This window comes from Oryctolagus cuniculus, chromosome 13 (genome assembly GCF_964237555.1).
Source record: "Oryctolagus cuniculus chromosome 13, mOryCun1.1, whole genome shotgun sequence".
In the NCBI taxonomy this organism is placed as follows: domain Eukaryota; kingdom Metazoa; phylum Chordata; class Mammalia; order Lagomorpha; family Leporidae; genus Oryctolagus; species Oryctolagus cuniculus.
In genome coordinates, this window is record NC_091444.1 from 66,008,555 (window position 1) to 66,021,481 (window position 12,927).

The window sequence follows — 12,927 nt, forward strand, 5'->3', positions numbered from 1 at the left end:
TTAGAATAGGTACATAAGGGGACTGTGGCAGAGCAGGCAAACCACTGCCTGTGATGTCAGCATACAATATGGGTGCCTGTTTGAGTCATGGCTGCTCTACTTCCAATCTAGTTCCCTGATAATGATCTGGGAAAAGCAGTGGAGGATGGTCCAAGTACTCGGGCCCCTGCCAACCATTTGGGAGAAGCAGATGACGCTTCCAGCTTTGGCCTGGCTTAGCCCTAGCCTTTGCGGCCATCTGGTGAGTGAAGCAGTGGATGGAAGATCTCTATCTGTTTACGTATCTCTTCCTCTCTCTGTAACTCTTTCAAATAAATAAATCTTTTTTTAAAAAAGTTCACACACAAAAGTCCCCACAAATCCTCTAAAATCTTCTAAGTTTCTATTCTTCATTCAATTAAAGAAGAAACTATATAAAGAAGCCACACAAAGGCAAAATAGGAAATACATCTCTATAGAAAAATTTACAATAATCTTAAAAAGAAATTTTTAATAAATTTTTCTGATATCTATAATACTTGCAATACCTACAATTTTTTTCAAAACTAATTAAAATGTTAAGATTATAGATTAAAAATAAATAAAATCTAATTTAAGATTAAATTTTTTAAAAAAAGATAAACTTGTAACTCCACTTCCTACATAGTCTACCCTTGATTCTACAGTGTTGCTCACAAATTCTCCAATATTCAAAATTGTTGCCAGTGAGAACACCCACAGCAGAGAAGAGCTAAGTAAGGCTTCAGAGTCTTTCTAATAAATCCTTTTTTTTTTTTTCAGGACAGAATCAAATTTTGTTTCAATATAACTCTACTGGATTTTTTTAAAAACTTCACAATTTTAGACTTCAGACCTCACTGTATTCTCAGTTAATTAATATAAAAAACTAATGATTTAAGAACAGTAATGGTGGTAGCCAAAATATGAATATTTAAAAATAAGTCAAGGGGCCGGTGCTGTGGCTCACTTGGTTAATCCTCCGCCTTCGGCGCCGGCATCCCATATGGGCGCCGGGTTCTAGTCCCGGCTGCTCCTCTTCCAGTCCAGTTCTCTGCTATGGCCCAGGAGGGCAGTGGAGGATGGCCCAAGTGCTTGTGCTCCTGCACCCGCATGGGAAACAGGGAGGAAGCACCTGGCTCCTGGCTTCGGATCAGCGAAGCGCTGGCCGTAGCAGCCATTTGGGGGGTGAACCAATGGAAGGAAGACCTTTCTCTCTCTCTCTCTCTCTGTCTATAACTCTACCTGCCAAATAAATTAAAAAAAAAAAAAAAAGTTAAAGTCCCGTCACTAACTTGCTCCCTTATTTTACAGGCTTTCTGCAACCCCCTGTCATTTTTTTAAGTCACAGTAGAGCTGGAGAATTTATTTAGCTCTTTCCTTCTACTTGAATTTAAAAACAGAAAAAGAAAAAATTTACAGGGGGCTACCATTTACTAAATGTATTTACTGTGATAGTATTCATCAAAGGATGTCATTTGAAAGAATTATTATTCTTTATTTGTATTGATGTATTGTTGAAAGAAGGGTTTGCCATACACAGAAAGATAAAAAAGATGAGTAAGATGGCCCTTATCCTCTAAGACTAAAGTAAAACATTCAGTTTATATGGATATAAAACAAGTTGATTGGGTTATTTTACCAACCCAAAAGGCGTAGTTACAGAGAGGGAGAGACAGAGAAAAGATCTTCTATTCACTGGTTCACTCCCCAAAGAGTTCAATGGCCGGAAATGGGCCAAAAAATGCCAGGAGCCAGGAGCTTCCTCCAGGTCTCTCACATACATACAGGAGCCAGGAGCTTCCTCCATGTCTCTCACATACATACAGGAGCCCAAGTACCTGGATCATCCTCCACCACCTTTCCCAGGCCACTAGCACGGAGAGGGACGTGAAGTGCAGCACCTGGTATTGGATCCAGCATCCACACAGGATGCTGGTGCTGCAACCATCTGCTTTACTCGCTGGCCCCAAGGTTGACTGTTTCAAAGGAGTAGGAAAAATGATGATTTTTTTTTTTTCAGTTTAGCAAATAAGAAGAGCTGGTGCTTGAAGAATGCACATTTCACAAGTAAGATGGGGGTGAGGGGTCCAAAGTAGAAACAGGAGAGCAGGGAGTGCAGGCATCTGAGGAAAAGGTGAAAAGCCCAACACGGCTGGACCTCAAATGCTACACAGGTAGGAGCTGTGAGAGCAAACTCTGAATACTGAAGTGTGGATCAGGTTATGGTTATTCTTGAAGCCATGCTAAAGACCCTGGACCTCCTTTGATAAGTACTAGGGTTCATTGAAAAGCTTTTTAAAGCTGTGGCTACCAACAAATGATCATTCAGAGTATAATGTGTCCAAAAATGTGCTAACAAGACCACCTAAATGAATTCCACAAGGTACCCCATCAAGAAGACTAAAGTCTAAAAAGGGAGCTAAATGTATAAACACAGTAGTAATTTCCAAAGCAGCAGACGGCAGCCTTCATTACAGTAGCAGAGCCAACACGTCTACTCTGGGATTACCTTACCAAATTCAAGCCCTCTAGTGCACATATGATACAGACACAAAGAAGAATTTTAAATAACTCTTAAAAAGAAAGGAGAAATTAGAGGAATCTATTCTTTACTGTCATCAGAATACCTGTCACCTAGTAAAAGGTCATAAAATAGTACAAAATGATACTGCTAGCCAGAAGGATCAAAGATTTTTTTGTTTGGTACAGAAAAGGTAATCTTTATATTCTAGATAAGCAGAAACTAAGAGTCCCTTTCCTTACTAGGACTGAAGATCCACTCTTCAGTCCAAGTAAGTATACAAAAATACAATAAATATACACTGTTACAATTTGGCATTTCCTTAAGAACCATACAATTCCCTATCAACCAAAACCAGGTCAAACCACATCAAACCAAAACTTTTGTTTAAAAAAAAAAAAACTGAAAATAGGAGGCTGATGCCGTGACACAGCAGGTTAAAGCACTGGCCTGCAGCACTGGCATCCCATATGGGCACTGCTTTGAGTCCTGACTACTCCACTTTCGATCCAGCTCTCTGCCAATGTGCCTCGGAAAGCAGCAGATGATGATGGCCCAAATCCTTAGGCCCCTGCACCCATGTGGTAGACCTGAAAGAAGCTCCTGACTCCTGGCTTTGGATGGGCTCAGCTCCGGCCATTGCAGCCATTTAGGGAGTAAACCTGAGGATGGAAGACCTCTCTCTCTCTCTCTCTCTCTCTCTCTCTCTGTGTGTGTGTGTGTGTGTGTGTGTGTGTATGTGTGTGTGTGTGTCTTTACCTCTCTCTGTAACTTTGTCTTTCAAATAAATAAAATAAACCTTTAAAAAATTGAAAATAGGTCAAAAGAATAATTTTATATCCTTTCAAACGTCATACTGCACCATTGTCTAAACAAGCCCACCAAAGTATTATTTAATAGCTGAAAACAATGGACCATTGCTTGAAAGACTATTATCTATAGGGATAATAGGATCAGGACTGTTAAAAACTTCTTATTAACTTATAATTTCTGTCCATAAGAAAATAAAATTTTTGTGTAATAGATAATCTATAGGATGGGCATTGTTGCATAGCAGGTTAAGATGCCACTTGGAACACCTGTATCTCCATATCCAAGTGCTAGTTTGAGTCCTGGCTACTCTGCTTCCAATCCAGTTTCCTACTAATGTGCCTGGGAAGCAGCAAATGGTAACTCAAGTACTTGAGATCCTGCCCACCATGTGGGCAACCCAGATGGAGCTCCTGGCTTCAGCCTGGCCCTGGCCCAGCTGTTACAGTCATTTGGGGAATGAATCGGAGGACAGAAGTTTCTCTTTCACCCCCCTTCCTCCCTCTCTGCCTTTCAATTAAATGAATCTTCAAATAAAAACAGATAATCCCAAAGATTACAACCTTACCACCTTATAAGGTATTAACCAATTTATTAATCTACCACCTTTTCCCAGCACATTGCCAGTGCTCATATATAGTTAATCTCTAGAAACTTCTGGGAATCAGTTTTACCATCCTGTTGATTCCTTCCTTTGTTAAGCAAAGAAATTTATGATGTGTTTACTATGTATTTGTATGGGGATATTTTTATGTTTATCAAAAAATATACTTTGATACCTTTAAGTTTTTACGTATTTTCTTCTTAGATGTCCAGCACACATACAGAAAAGGTAAACTGTCACCGCTGTGTCAGTGATCAAAGAGGAAGGTAAATCACTTACATTATTCACTCTTTTTCAGGTTAATTATTGATCTGATAGTTCTACGGTTGAATCATTTAGTTGAAAAATCCAGTAAATAATTACAAATCAGTGACTATCCATATTCTTCAGAGCATACTATTTTATCCCTAACAATATACATTAATATTTTATTACTACAGCACCCAAGAGAATACATGAAAGAGCACTAATTGTTTCTCAATATATCTACCTTTGTTTTCCTCTTAATGCAGCTTTAAATCTGTACCTCCCGAAGAATATTCCATTTTCTCTTTAAAAAACGTTAGGTTTTATCTACAGCAAAGGCACTGTTACATTGTAGTAAATTTTAAATAGTTCAATACAGAGTAAGTATTTACAATTTAATTTATATGTCTTTGGCTACTTTTTATTCACATCCTAATGGAATTAATTAACATCTCAAGTACTCTACTGAGGAATTATGCTTGGAGTGGTTATTTATCATCTGACACACTCTAATCTAATCTAATCATACACCACCACGGCATAGGTAGCTACCAATGGGATTCTGGCCACACTAACCCCAAATCTGCTACATTGGCATACTGGGACCTTACTTTCTTTCTTTTTAAGATTTATTTATTTATTTGAAAGGCAGAGTTACAGAGAGGCAGAGGCAGAGAGAAGACAGAGAGGTCTTCTTTCCTCTGTTCACTCCTCAAATGGCCACAACGCTGGACCTGGGCCAATCTGAAGCCAGGAGCCAGGAGCTCTTCTCAGGTCTTCAGGTCTTCCATGCAAGTGCAGGGCCCTAAGGACTTGGGCCATCTTCTATTGCTTTCCCAGCCCATAGCAGAGAGCTGGATCAGAAGTGGAGCAGCCAGTACTAGAACTGGCGCCCATATGGAATGTTGGCAACCAGCTTCAGAGAGTTCTTTTTAAAATTTATTTGAAAGGCAGACAGAGAGAGAGAGAGAGAGAGAGAGAGAGATCTTTCATCTGCTGATTCACTCCCCAAATGGCTGCAACCGCTAGGTCTGGGCCAGGCCAAAGTCAGGAGTCTAAAACTTCATTGGTCTCCCAAGCTGGTGGCAGGGCCCAAGCACTAGGACCATCTTCTACTGCTTTTCCCAGGTACATTAGCAGAGAACTAGATAGGAAGTAGAGCAGCCATTACATGAACCAGTGCCCAAATGGGATGCCAGCGTCACAGGTGGCTGCTTTACCCACTATGCCACAATGCTGGTCACCACACTGTATATTTTAAGCTGAAAGAATCTGAGAAAATATCAAGAACAGAAAAGTCCCTCTGTCCTTAAACAAATCAAACAACTTAGAAAGGAGTTATGACCTTACCCTGAAGGAGGTTCAAAGTTTGTCCTGTGAGAGGTACTCTTCCCTGTACCCGGAATAGAGCAGCATTACCAGTGTTGAAACAAGCATGCTTATCTCTGGACACATAAGGACAGAGAAAAGCATGAGAGCAAACAAGCCTTTGCTAAGTGCTTCTCAGTGTATTACTTTACCTTGTCACTCACCACCCCCCCCCTTTGTTGCATCATATTCCTCTATCATTCTTGACCCTTCATCACACCTACTACACAACACACTCAGGTTTAACTGTACTTTCAGGTCTTCATTTCCTTATGAAGGCTCTCTCCTGTAAAACTTGAATAAATGTGTATGTTTTTCTCTTGTTCATCTGTCTTTTGTTATAGGAGCCTCAGCCTATAGAAGGAAAGCTATGCTTCTTCCTCTACAGTACCAACAATTATCAAATACCTTTGTCTCTGATCAACCATAAAGAGTTTATTAATTTAAATTATGATAGAAATTATTTTTCCTATGATGGAACCTGTATGGATCTTTGTCAAGGAACTGTATCTAGGTTAGCTGAATCCTAAAACTGTTGCACCTGCTTCAAGTAAATCTTTCCATGAAAGATGCTTGTTTGAGTACTGAAAAGGACAAAGAGCTAGAGGCTTCAATAGGATTACAGAACAGGTAAGATGACAGTGTTTGTGCTTGTTAACAAACGTTTGCACGTGCATATGAGCCAGTCATAACACACTTCCTGGAAGGGTGCTTACAGGGGAGAAGACCTTCATATCTCATTTACCTCTAACTACTAGAGCCTACAGATACATTTTCAAATAATCGCTAACAAATTTACTTAGGTCAGTCTGCAACAAAGACACACCTTCAGGACACCAGGAGATTTCTCACAACACACACACACACACACACACACACACACGTCTGAAAGCCATGGCAACAAAGCTGAGTAGCAAAAAACAGTGACATGAGAGGACCGTACATTAACAAAAGTACAGCAAGAAAGGCAGTAAAATACTTTGGTCCCTGAGACAACAGGAAGCAAAATGAATAATATGCCTACAAACTCTGTCTCTGGGAATTAAATCAACCTGCAAGTTGGAACTCATGATGAGTCGAATAACAACATATTCAAACACAGCAGAACCGAAACAGAGCAGAACACCCATGACCATTTATCAAGCTCTTCAAAAAACTGTGGTTTTACCCTATAGAGGCAGTGCAGAGGCTTTCTATTTTTCCTCACATTGCTGAAGAACATGACAAAGGCAATGCCAACACCGCCAACTGTTTACTTCTCTTTACTCTCTTCTTTACTGTTAGTGTCGATGAACATGAGGCAGTTTATATGTTTTAAAGGCGAAAATAATTCTGCATGTTGATATATTTGGAACAAAAGACAAAGAACCAAAATGCACACAAATTCCTCAATTTCATCAACGTTTAATCATACTTTATGTTATGGCAATAAGCTATAGTTGTGCATTGGCACAAGGTCTAATTTTACATAAATAAACATGACTATATGTGCATGGAAAAACTCAATAAGGATGCTGCAGAATATGAAGAGACACATGATATGCATGAAACTTGATTTAAAAATATATATAGCATATATGTAGTCTAACAATCATTACCACTGATTTCAAGTAAATTTCAACACATGAGAACAACTACACACAACTTAAAATTCCTGTTAATATTCTGACCTCCAGAGCTGGACTTGTCACAAGTATATGACTCGCTTAAGGAAGAATGACCAACTCTGCCAAGCTTTCATGAGCTTTTTCTAGTTAAGGCTTCAAGGATAGTCCACCAGAGCTGCATGACAGCCCCACCCCAGCCTAGGATCAACATCCTTGAGATTAAACATCATAGATCACATGTAACAAACTATACCCAGCTCCCTAAGAAGCCTACTGAGCCAATATTCCTCAGAAATGTTTTTTAAAAACAAGTAGTACTTTCTACACTGCAAATGATGTTTTTAACCATTTTTTGCCTACTTAATGATCAAATAAACAAATGAAAACTTATTCTGAGTCAAATGTTTCTAACAGTAGAATAAATCACCTGCAAATTTTGCAGAACTAACGTAATAACCAAATGAAAATGGAGACACTCTCGAAACCAGTAACCTGAAGAGTGAGCATTTCTCAAAATATTACCTGTCTTGTCCCTGCCAATAGTCGGACTGTTGACTAAAGCTAGGGAAATCATGTGACAGAAGCTCAGCACTACTTCACACCCATTCAGCACTCTCAGCAGGCCTTGAATTGTGCCTTTTGCTAGTAGCCTCCTCACTCTAATTGCTGGGCTTCCTGACTGTCCTCGAATCCAAGAACCCCAGTGCCCTGCAATTTCCAATAGAGGAACATTCTTCCTGGATCTCACTTGACCAGAAGTGTCCTCAAATTCTTGCTGTCAGGGCCAGGGCTGGGGCCGGAGCTGTGGAATAGCCAGTAAAGCCGCCGCCCACAGTGGTGGCATCCTATATGGGTGCCGGTTCAAGTCCTGGTTGCTCCACTTTCGATGCAGCTCTTTCTATGGCCTGGGAAGGCAGCAGAAGATGGCCCAAGTCCTTGGGCCTTTGCACCCATGTGAGAAACTCAGAAGAAGCTCCTGGCTCCTGGCTCCTGGCTCTGGATTGGGCCAGCTCCAGCCATTGCAGCCCAGCTCTGGCCATTGAAGACATTTGGAGAGTGAAGCAGTGGATGGAAGGCTCTCTCTCTCTCTCTCTCTCTCTCTAATTCTGCCTTTCAAATAAATAAATCTTTAAAAAAATTATTGTCAAATCTTAAAATCCATCAGCCTCTTCCTACATCCATCCTGGCACTATTGGTATAAGCCTGTCTTGCTAGTTTTTAACCATTATCCACCATCTTTCTTTTCCTCCTGGATGCTAAACATCCTGAAAATATTGTCCTTCGTCATTTCGTTATCCCTGGATTCTAGCACATTTGGGACAGGTCAGTTGATAAATATTAGTTGAGTAAATACAGGAAAGCATTCTTGGTTTCTCCTCTGAACAAAAATGGCTGCTTTCCTCCTGTTCAAATAACAGCAAAGCAATGACAAGAAAAATAAGTCAGCTTATACAAGTTGTAGGGGGGAAAAGTTAAGGTAGCTTTCTGTCGTATCTACTTCACTTTTCCCTCAAAGAAAATATTCTAAAATCATAGCAACTGTACCTGCAAATACAGCATGACAGTGCCTGCTTACCCATTTTGATTTTTAATGTTTGACAAGAAAAAGAAAAGAATTTGTAAAGCAAAATTGCAACACTGATGATTTCTACTCTAGATTCAACACGAAGCCCTTTTCATAGCACCTCTCCAACTGTTAATCAAAACAGCCTCTCAATTCTAACCAAAGAAGTTTGTAGCAAGCAACTGTTTAAACCTAAACTCAGAAAAATAAATTATCAGGCGCCAGTGTTGTGGCACAGTGGGTTAATAAGCTGCTGCCTGTAATGCTGGCATCCCATGAGTGCCAGTTCAAGTCCCAGATGCTCCACTTTTGATCCAGCTCCCTTTTAATGTACATAGGAGAGTAACAGAAGATGACCCAAATGCTTAGGTCCCTGAATCCACGTGGGAGACCCAGAAGCTCCTGGCTTCAGCCTGGCCCAGCCCCAGCCAATGTGGTCATCTGAGGAATGAACCAGTGGATGGAAGATTGAATAACTGCGTGTTCGTTCGTTCTCTCTCTCTGCCACTCCCTTTCAAATAAATAAACAGATTTTTAAAGTATCATTACTATTTGTTTATATACTGACTTTCTAACCAAGTTTTTATAAGAGAAATCAGACCTCACTGATGAGAGGAAAAAAAAGAAAAAGGAACTACCACGGGTTGAGGATAAATGCTATGCTCTTGTTTGTCTATGGATCTGTCACATGAGACTTAGCTTCTGAAACCTCCAGGACAGACTATCTCAATCAAAGGCAGTGATCATGCAATTCTGCAACTATGTGACAAAGCTCAGATCTGCCACAGAAATGTAGTCCAGGTAAGGGTAATAAAAGATGGATACACACACACACATATGTATAAACACAGGCACATTCTTCAGGGTCTCAATTTCTTATTCCTTCAGTCTTAAGAGAGTAAAGAGAAGAATTCTATAAACTTGTCTAATTAAACTTTCATTTTATCATAGAGGAGAATGATTATTGCTTATGTTTATTACCAGTATACTATCCTAAAATGTTTGAAAAAATGTGCAGGTCGCAATGTACTTCCTATACTGTATTCCATTTTAATAATTTCAAAAAGATCCTAACTTCTATAGGAAGAAGTCATATTTATTTCTAGAATATACATGAATGTGCACACATATATTTGCATATGATATCTAAAAGATTTTTTAAAACACATTTTCAGTTTCAGAGACTTTCAATCTTTTGACTATTATATGGGTAATTACTTGACATTATTATTTGAAATTTTGGTCCATGAAGACTACATTTCCTGTGTATTATATATCCTATAATCAAAACACTAGGCATATGAAGACAGTTAACATTCTCTGTGTCTATGAATAACATACTATGTTTTTTTTTTTTTTTTTTTTGACAGGCAGAGTGGACAGTGAGAGAGAGAGACAGAGAGAAAGGTCTTCCTTTGCCGTTGGTTCACCCTCCAATGGCCGCCGCGGCCAGTGCGCTGCGGCCGGCGCACTGTGCTGATCTGATGGCAGGAGCCAGGTACTTCTCCTGGTCTCCCATGGAGTGCAGGGCCCAAGCACTTTGGCCATCCTCTACTGCACTCCCTGGCCACAGCAGAGAGCTGGCCTGGAAGAGGGGCAACCGGGACAGAATCTGGCGCCCCGACCGGGATTAGAACCCGGTGTGCCGGCGCCGCAAGGCGGAGGATTAGCCTAGTGAGCCACGGCGCCGGCCATATGTTGTTAGAGTGTCTAGTGTTTAATTATAAACTTGAGAGTCACAGAACTGTTTTGGAAAAGATATATATCCAACTCATCCATATTTTCAGCCAGAACCATTTAAACTGCCTAAAATCACTTAAACTATTTTTATAAAACTTTCACAGAAGCTCACTGAAATCTTTAGCTTCCAAAAATATTTCCATTTCACACAATCATAACTTTCACCTTATGTTTTTTTTGTGTGTGTACCCATGAAAACAAGCTTCTGAAAATTCCACCAAAAGTCTGCCACTGCATCCTCCAGTGGTTTAAAAACAGACGCTGGGCCGGCACCGCGGCTCAATAGGCTAATCCTCCGCCTTGCAGCGCCAGCACACTGGGTTCTTCTAGTCCCGGTCGGGGCGCCGGATTCTGTCCAGGTTGCCCCTCTTCCAGGCCAGCTCTCTGCTGTGGCCAGGGAGTGCAGTGGAGGATGGCCCAAGTGCTTGGGCCCTGCACCCCATGGGAGACCAGGAGAAGCACCTGGCTCCTGCCATCGGATCAGCGTGGTGCACCGGCCACAACGCACAGGCCACGGCGGCCATTGGAGATTGAACCAACGGCAAAGGAAGACCTTTCTCTCTGTCTCTGTCTCTCTCTCTCTCTCACTGTCCACTCTGCCTGTCAAAAAAAAAAAAAAAAAAAAAAAAAAAAAAAAAAGAAAGAAAGAAAAGAAAAGAAAACAGACACTGATTAGACACAGATGAAATACCCTTATCACCTGTCCCCTATCCCCACCTCAAATGCCAGACACACACATTCACTGCTCATAGTTTCCACTACTCTGTATTTAAGATCTATGCCTGTAATTGGTACTTTAGGGGTAGGTACAGCTGTCTGGGGGTAGAAGGAGTGTAAGGTAAATGTATGGAAATTTCTTTCCACTTCCCAATGGCTGAGTCTAGAAGACAGGTGTTTCTCCTTTTTTCTCTATTTCCCTTGGTATCAGAGGAGTGGCCCTCAGAGAGCTCATTTCTTATTCTATTGTTGATGAATAAGGAGTTATCAATTATGATTAAGGATAATGTGAAACTGTTTCAAATCTATGCTCAAACTACAAATTGACAAAAATACTAAAACACAAGAGGCAGGATTCATAAAACCTCTACAAAGACTCACATGAATGCCAAATCGACCAACATGTATGTCCTTGCATTGAGTACTCAAGCTGTTCTCAAAAAGAAACTTCTACAAGATACTTTCTTTTAGAAAAAGAAAGGCAAAAAAAAAAAAAGAAAAAGACAATACAGTCATACTGGTATAGTACAGCTTTTCTCCTCCAGCCCTTCAAGTGACAGCTAAAAGTTGGTCAGTAAATGGGCACAGGAGAAACAGAGAGAATAGCATCTTTTTTCTAAACAAAACCCTGATGTCAGCCAGGAACTGAAATCAGTTCTGGCCTCACACTGGGAAAATGTGCTTTAAATCTGGCTGTGGTTGTTTTCTCCAATGGTCAAGGAGAATATGCTATTGATTTCTGTTTTGGCATTTCCATTGCACAATGACAGGCAGTTCTTTTAATAAAAAACACAAACTTGAGTGCTTTAGACAAAGTTTTGTATGACTGAAGCTTCACTACAAATCCTAATGGTTCTTGGAAAAGAATGAGCTCACTGAGTTAAATATAGAACCAACAGGCATGAATGATTAGCTTAGTGTTAACTCTGCCTCAAGAATATTAATTTTATGCTTCAAATTCTACTTTCACCTTTAATCTCAAAGGATTTTTACATACACATTAATCTTCATAATACCTTTAACCTTTCTATTGGGCATGAAGACTAAACAGATAAGAAAATCAGTGTCTTAACCAAGTTATCACTGTCCAACACCAGCAGAGCTGGTAATAATCATAAAAACAAAGAAATCTGAAAATTTCCTCTAATCATTTAACAAAGTTCTTTCTCTAAAAGCATATGTAATTTATCCCCACCTGTATTATATAAGATTATGTCCTAATTATCCATGTTATCCATTCAAATCTTACCTCAAGCACAATTTAAATTAAAGGTCATATGTGTGGTATAGTATTTATATGAATAAAATTTGATTAATTAAAATATTTAATCTTACTTTTTCAGAGTTGGGATAATTTTAAGTGCTTATTTTTTCCCAATGGAAGGAGAAAAAATATTGAAATGGCTTCAAAAATCTGTTTAATAGGCAATCAAAGAAGACAGCACCTTTCTCTGAAGGGAGGAGAGAACTTCCACTTTGATTATGGCCTTGTCTAAACAAGATCAGAGTTGGTGAACTCAAGAGGTTTCCATTGCCTTGGCAGCTCATGACAAGAGCCTCAGGTGATTATTGATGTCATAAATAAGAGTGTCAATTGTTAAATCAACACCGGGAGTCACTGTGCACCTGCTCCCCATGTAGGACCTCTGTCCTTAATGTGCTGTACTATGTGAATTAATGGTAAAACTACTACCCAAACAGTACTCTATACTTTGTGTGACTTTGTGGGTACAGTCTGTTGAAATCTTAG

At 39.9% G+C, this 12,927-nt stretch overlaps 1 protein-coding gene across 3 annotated transcripts in view; it reads right to left on the reverse strand.

Annotated features, from left to right (window-relative positions):
• The window catches only part of SMYD3 (SET and MYND domain containing 3), a 777,767-nt gene that overhangs the window by 318,246 nt on the left and 446,594 nt on the right, over window positions 1-12,927 (reverse strand). Inside the window, exon 1 of one of the 3 annotated variants that reach the window (XM_051820810.2) lies at window positions 5,532-5,706. The exons of the other annotated variants lie outside the window; for them this stretch is intronic. The gene's annotated coding sequence lies outside the window, so the exon portion shown is untranslated. Of the gene's footprint in view, window positions 1-5,531; window positions 5,707-12,927 lie in introns of those variants that run through there. 3 annotated transcript variants of the gene reach the window in all.